The sequence below is a fragment of the Piliocolobus tephrosceles genome, chromosome 16 (assembly GCF_002776525.5).
Source record: "Piliocolobus tephrosceles isolate RC106 chromosome 16, ASM277652v3, whole genome shotgun sequence".
NCBI classification, from domain to species: domain Eukaryota; kingdom Metazoa; phylum Chordata; class Mammalia; order Primates; family Cercopithecidae; genus Piliocolobus; species Piliocolobus tephrosceles.
In genome coordinates, this window is record NC_045449.1 from 34,748,064 (window position 1) to 34,755,809 (window position 7,746).

General features: G+C 44.3%; 1 pseudogene; it reads right to left on the reverse strand.

Moving 5' to 3' along the window:
• Positions 1 to 6,468: 6,468 nt before the first annotated feature.
• On the reverse strand, positions 6,469 to 6,928 carry LOC111537649 (annotated as a pseudogene).
• Positions 6,929 to 7,746: the final 818 nt, after the last annotated feature.

Sequence of the window (7,746 nt, forward strand, 5' to 3'; positions counted from 1 at the left end):
AGTGAAAAAAATTCTCTCCATAACACCATACAGCAGTTGTATTAGACATCAACGTTAATATTAAACATTAAGCATCAAACGTTAGTGTATTTAATACAAAATCTTACTAGGAAGAGAAACGAAAACAATCACATAAGAGTTAATGTTCTTTTTTCCTTTTTTTAAAGAGAGTTGCCCAGGCTGGAGTGTGGTGACATGATCATAGCTGACTGCAGCCTCAAACTCCTTGACTCAAGTGATCCTCCTTCCTCAGCCTCCCGAGTAGCTATGACAACAGGTGTGCACCACCTTGCCCTGCTAATTAAAAATTTTTTTTGTAGAAAGGCTGGGCACAGTGACTTACGCCTTTAATCCTAGCACTTTGGGAGGCCGAGGTGGGTGGATCACGAGGTCGGGAGTTCGAGACCAGCCTGACTAATATGATGAAACCCCTTCTCTACTAAAAATACAAAATTAGCCAGGCATGGTGGCATGTGCCTATAGTCCCAGCTACTTGGGAGGCTGAGGTAGGAGAATCACTTGAACCTGGGAGGTGGAAGTTGCCGTGAGCCGAGATCTCCCCACTGCACTCCTGCCTGGGTGACACAGAGAGACTCTGTCTCAAAAAAAAAAAAAAAAAAAAAGTTTTGTAGAGATGGAGTTTTGCTATGTTGCCTAAGCTGGCCTCAAGCTTCTGGCCTCAAGCAGTCCTCCTGCCTCGGCCTTCCAAAGTACTGGGATTATAGGCATAAACCACTGCATTCAGTCAAATTTTATTTCTTTTACGACACTCTTTCCATAGTATTATTTAAGAAGTTTAGTGATGCTTGTAGTCCCAGCACTTTGAGAGGCTGAGGTGGGTGGATCACAAGGTCGGGAGTTCGAGACCAGCCTGGCCTATATGGTAAAACCCTGTCTCTACTAAAAATACAAAATTAGCTGGGCGTGGTGGCACATGCCTGTAATCTCAGCTACTCGGGAGGCTGAGGCAGGAGAATTGCTTGAACCCGGGAGTCGGAGGTTGCAGTGAGCCAAGTCGTGCCACTGCACTCCAGCCTGGGTGACAGAGCAAGACTCTGTCTCAAAAAAAAAATAAAAAAATAAAAGAAGTTTAGTGATAAAGGTTATGGAGAAAGAATAGCAGTGCTTCCGGTGAAAACAGCTTTGACCTTGCTCTCTCAAGATTTAGGATTTTTTTTTTTTTTTTTTTTTTTGAGACGGAGTCTCACTCTGTTGCCCAGGCTGGGGTGCAATGGCCGAATCTCAGCTCACTGCAAGCTCCGCTTCCTGGGTTTACGCCATTCTCCTGCCTCAGCCTCCCGAGTAGCTGGGACTACAGGCACCCACCCGCCACCTCGCCCGGCTAGTTTTTTGTATTTTTTAGTAGAGACGGGGTTTCACCATGTTGGCCAGGATGGTCTCGATCTTCTGACCTTGTGATCCGCCCGTCTCGGCCTCCCAAAGTGCTGGGATTACAGGCTTGAGCCACCGCGCCCGGCCAAGATTTAGGATTAAAGGCTGGTGACGGTGGCTCATGCCGGTAATCCCAGCACTTTGGGAAGCTGAGGTGGGCAGATCACTTGAGGTCAGGAATTTAAGACAAGCCTGGCCAACATGGTGAAACCCCGTCTCTACTAAAAAATACAAAAATTATCCAGGCATGATGGCAAGCACCTGTAATTCTAGCAACTCAGGAGGCTGAGGCAGGAGAATCACTTGAACCTGGGAGGTGGAGGTTGCAGTGAGCCGAGGTTGTGCCACCGCGCCCCAGCCTTGGCGACAAGAGCAAAAACTCCGTCTTAAAAAAAAAAAAAAAAAGGACAGGTTTGATTTTGTTTTTTGTTTTGTTTTGTTTTTTTGTTTGTTTCTTTTTTTTTTGTTTGTTTTAAAAGGACAGGTTTGAACACCAGGTTTGTCACCTTACTATCTGTGCAATTCTGTGTGAGTCACTCAACTCATCTGAGCTTCTATTTCCCCATCTGTAAATCAGAAATACTACTACTTATCTCACAAGACTGTGGTGAAGATTAAATAAGATGATGAGTATGGGCCGGGCGCGGTGGCTCAAGCCTGTAATCCCAGCACTTTGGGAGGCCGAGGCGGGTGGATCACGAGGTCAGGAGATCGAGACCATCCTGGTTAACACTGTGAAACCCCGTCTCTACTAAAGAAATACAAAAAAACTAGCCGGGCGACGTGGCGGCCCCTGTAGTCCCAGCTACTCCGGAGGCTGAGGCAGGAGAATGGCGTAAACCCGGGAGGCGGAGCTTGCAGTGAGCTGAGATGCGGCCACTGCACTCCAGCCCAGGCGACAGAGCTAGACTCCATCTCAAAAAAAAAAAAAAAAAAAAAAAGATGATGAGTATGATAGCCACCTGGCATACAAAAGGTACTAAATAAATGTTAACTGAATTCCTTCCTTCAAAGTAGGGTTGAAGTTGTCTAGTCATTTTGTAGAGCCTCAGGTATGCATACTTGGGCTTAGGATGTCTCTTACTTGATCTTAGCCAAAAGACTGAGAAGCGATGGATAATGTTTCTCAAAATGTGAATTGAATCAGAATGTTTCACATTCCCATTAGAAATCTGTTTCCTTCTCAGTTTTCTCCATCTCAGTAAGTGACCCCACCATTCATCTATCTAGTTGTATAAGCCAAACCAATTCTGGGTGTTGAATGACAAATGTTTAATATTACTTTGTTCTTACCTGGGATTTCTTAATTTCTCAAAAAGGTAGTGGTATAGTTTTCCATCTGTTCCCACAGGCAATGGTTTCCGTTATTCATGGGAATAGCAGCTTGATTCCTATCTCCACAAATGCTATTAATAGTGTTTAAGTCAGGGAACAGTAAGTGCATTTGGCACATGGGACTCCTCTGTTTTGTAGCTTTCATTTGGAAAGTTCACTTTCTATAGCGTAACATTGCAACTGCCCTTTTTCCCAGCTGTTTACATTTCTCTCAGCATTGAATGGTGAATGGAAAACAAATTAGAAAAGTCAGAGTGGGTGGGAAGTTTAAGGAGACCCAACTACACCACTTCTAACCAGGTGACCCTGTACATTCCCTTTGAAGGCATCATCTAACTTACAGTTTCATACAAAAAACAGGAAGATGGGCTGGGTGCGGTGGCTCACGCCTGTAATCCCAGCACTTTGGGAGGCCGAGGCGGGCAGATCACGAGGTCAGGAGATCGAGACTATCCTGGCAAACATGGTGAAACCCCGTCTCTATTAAAAATACAAAAAAAAAAATTAGCCGGGCGTGGTGGCAGGCACCTGTAGTCCCAGCTACTCGGGAGGCTGAGGCAGGAGAACGGCGTGAACCCGGGAGGCGGAGCTTGCAGTGAGCTGAGATTGCACCGCTGCACTCTAGCTGGGGCGACAGAGCGAGACTCCGTCTCAAAAACAAAAAACAAAAACAAAATAACTAGGAAGGTGATCATCTCAACTACTCTACCAGGTTGTCGTAAGAAACACAGGAATACATGTAAATGTGAATAAAAATTTAAACTTCACATAAATGTAACATTTACCATTATCTAACAATGCCCAAACTTTCAAACTCACTATTCCTCAAATTAATCAGAATTTAAACGTTTGAGACTGGGTGTGGTTGCTCCTGTTTGTAATCCCAGCACTTTGGGAGGCCGACGTGGGCAGATCACCTGAGGTCAGGAGTTTGAGACCAGCCTGGCCAACATGGTGAAACCCGTCTCTACTAAAAATACAAAAATTAGCAGGGCGTGGTGGCACATGCCTGTAACTCCAGCTACTCGGGAGGCTAAGGCAGGACAATCACTTGACCGTGGGAGGTGGGGGTTGCAGTGAACCGAGATCATGCCACTGCACTCCAGCCTGGGTGACAGAGTGAGACTATGTCTCAAAATAAATAATTTAAACCTTTGAAAAGTTTATTTCCCCCCCCTAGCGATCTAGATTGTTATCCGTACTCCAAATCTCCAAGTAGGTATCCTAGGAAACGAAGAAATACACAACTTCTTTCTGACAATCCCTGGTTACACTAGATTTCTTCTCTCTCGTAACCCTTCTGTGGTCAGCTGCCAAGGGCTTCCTTTTCCCTCCTTCCTTTTCCTTCCTTTTCTGCCTCCTCTCGCACATAACCAATCTCCAGCTCTCCACTTTGACCCCCATCCCCACCTGTTATGAACTAAATTGTGCTCCCCAATCCCCCCTCCCCCACCAAATTCATATGTGTAAGCCCCGACCCCCAGTGTGACTGTATTTTAAGACTGGGCTTTCAGCAGGTAATTAAGGTTAAGTGAAGTCATAACGGCGGGCCCTAATCCTATAGGACTGATGTCCTATAAGAAGAGTAACAGACCACACTAGTCGGCTTTGCTACTCTATCCTCTTTCAAGTGCAAATCATCCCAGTTTTTTTTTTTTTTTTTTTTTTTTTTTGAGATGGAGTTTTGCTTTTTGCCCAGGCTGGAGTGCAGTGGCACAATCTTGGCTCACTGCAACCTCCACCTCCTAGGTTCAAGCAATTCTCCTGCCTCAGGCTCCCAAGTAGCTGGAATTACAAGCCTGCACCACTACGCCTGGCTAATTTTGTATTTGTAGCAGAGACGGGGGTTTCACCATGTTGGCCAGGTTGGTCTCGAACTGCTGATCTCAGGTGATCTGCCCGCCTTGGTCTCCCAAAGTGCTGGGATCACAGGCATGAGCCACCGTGCCTAGCCCATCCCAGTCTTTCATACTTAGCTTCCCATCCTTCCCTGAAGTATATATAGAAAAGATACTTCCTTCTCTTTGGTCTGGATTGCTTAACTAGACCATAAGAACCAAGGGCAGGAAATGTTCGGTATGATTCACAGCTGTGACTCAGGTGCTTGGCAAGGCAGGCATTCAATGAATCTACCGATTCGTTGAATAAATTACAAGCCACACAGTCTTGAAGAGATCATTGCTCACATGTCCTCTCTCTCCAATATCTCCAATCTCTCCACTAGCTCCTTCTTGTTTTCACACATTTATAAGCCTCCCACGTAGAACACAACTCACTTGATACCGCTGCCCTTTCAAATGTCTTGATTTTCTAATTCCTGTGAATAAGTGGCTGATTTTTACTAGCCTCATTTAGTGTAATTCAGTTCTTTTGATTCCTTTGCAATCTCATATCAGTTCCATCAACTATAGAGATAAATGAACCATAGTTACAGAGGCCTCCTTTTGAAACAAATGCAGGCCAGGTGCGGTGGCTCACGCCTGTAAACCCAGCACTTTGGGAGGCCAAGGAGTGTGGATTGCTCAGGAGTTTGAGACCAGCCTGGGCAGCATGGCGAAACCTCATCTCTACAAACAATACGAAAATCAGCCAAGCGTCATGGCGCACACCTGTAGTCTCAGCTACTGTAAAGATTGAAGTGGGAGGGTTGCTTAAGCCTAGGAGGTCAAGGCTGTAGTAAGCCATGAGGATGGCACTGCACTCCAGCCTGGGTGACAGAGAGAAACTGTCTCAAAAAAAAAAATGCAGTTATCCCTTTTCTGGCCCTCGCCTTCTTTGATCTCAGTATTCTATTTTGGGCACTGATGATAATCAGCTTCTTTCTTTCTTTTTTTGAGATGGAGTCTTGCTCTGTTGCCCAGGCTGGAGTGCAGTGGCACGATCTCAGCTCACTGCAACCTCCTGAGTTCAAGCAATTCTCGTAATGCAGCCTCCCAAGAAGCTGGGATTACAGATATGTACCACCACTCCCAGCTAATTTTTTGTATTTTCAGTAGAGACCAGGTTTCACCATGTTGGTCATGCTGGTCTTGAACTCCTGACCTCAAATGATCCGCCCACTTCAACCTCTCAAAGTGCTGGGATTACAGGCTTGAGCCACTGCGCCCAGCCTACCTTTTCTCTTAGGTTCTGTTCTCATGGGGCGAAGACGTACTCTCCCTTGCTTCTATTTCTCAGACCCACCTTCTCTCCCTTGGACATATTTTAAACTTGACTTTCTGGGTCATTCTTTTTCCTTCTGAACTCTTCCTTCAACTTTTTCTCTTAATTTCAATGATCAACTCTTTTGTTGATGACTTGTGAAATCACAACTGAGTTGAATGATTTCATCATATTTATTTCTGTATTTATATATTTATTTTTTGAGACAGAGTCTTGCTCTGTTGCCTATGTTGGAGTGCAGTGGTGCAATCTCCGCTCACTGCAAACTCTGCCTCCTGGGTTCAAGCGATTCTCCCACCTCAGCCTCCCGAGTAGCTGGGACTACAGGCACCCACCATCATGCCCGGCTAATTCTTGTATTTTTGTAAACACAGCATTTCACCATGTTGGCCAGGCTGGTCTCAAACTCCTGACCTCAGGTGATCCACCCGCCTCGGCCTCCCAAATTGCTGGAATTACAGGCGTGAGCCTTTTTACCACAATTTTGAAAAAACACTATTAACACTGGCAGATAGCATTTCAGACCTTTAAGATGAATATTTTTTATTTACACAATACACAATTTTGTGGCTTAGTGTTTACACTTAATATTCTCATATCAGTAGATATAGAAGTCATATTTTATAAGGATCTGTCACAATTTATTTAACCAGTCCCTTGTTTTTGGGGTTTGTTGTTGTTGTTGTCGACTATTATGAAAGTTTATTTAACAAAATGTCTAATGTGAAAATGTACGTGACCTAATTTTTACATCATAGTAAAACAGGCCCTATGGAGAGACGGCATGGGTTTCCCTGCTGAACAGCCATTATTTTTACTCATTCCAAGGCTTCTGACATGATACTATTTCCTCATATTACCACCGTTCCATTACTGTTCTGTTGCCCACCAGTCGCCATCTCCACACATTCATCTATCACAAGATTCATAAAGGGATCAAATCTCCACAATATTTCTTGGACATGTCTGCCACCATTTAATTTCAATGATAATTTCTTGTTCATAAATTTTTTCAACTGGGGAGGGTGAGCTTTTCTCCTGGTGTCTGCTCTGTGGGCTCACAGATGCCTTGGAATGGAATGCACTGCCTCTCTCACTGTTCTGTTTCAGTTTTTTGTTTGTTTGTTTTGAGACAGAGCCTCGCGGTGTTGCCCAGGCTGGAGGGCAGTGGTGCAGCTCACTGCAACCTCCACCTCCCAGGTTCAAGCAATTCTCCTGCCTCAGCCTCCCAAGTAGCTGGGACTATAGGAGCCCACCACCACGCACGGCTAACTTTTTTGTTTTGTATTTTTAGTAGTGATCATGCCACTGCACTTCAGTCTGGGCAACAGAGCAAGACTCTGTCTTAAAAAAAAGGGGGGGGTAGAGGGGTGAGCTCTGTCGATTTATATTCCTACCAACAGTTTATGAGTGCTTGTTCTCCTATGCTCTCACCAACACTTTCATTCTTGCCTCCCTGAGAGTCAGGAATTGGTATCATATTCATTATCATTTCATTTTTAAGTCTTTTATTATGAGGCAGGTTAAATATTTTTCATGTTTCTTGGCCATTGACACTTGTGAATTAGCTGTTCATATCCTATGCCTGTCTCTCACCTCTCCTTCCCCACCCATTGGTTGTTCTTGAGAAGTTTCTGACCAGAAAAAAAAAAAAAATCACAAATCATTAAGGGAACTGACTAAATTTTTTAAAGGCTTAGAGTGAGTTATCAGGGAAGAAAGAAAGGGAAGAAGAAAGAGAGAAAGAGGAGGGGAGAGAAGGAGGTTGTAAAGTCCGGAAGGGAAAAATCTTAGATCAAAGATTATAAATGCAAAAAAGTTTTTTTTTTTTTTTTTTTTTTTTTTTTTTTTTTTTTT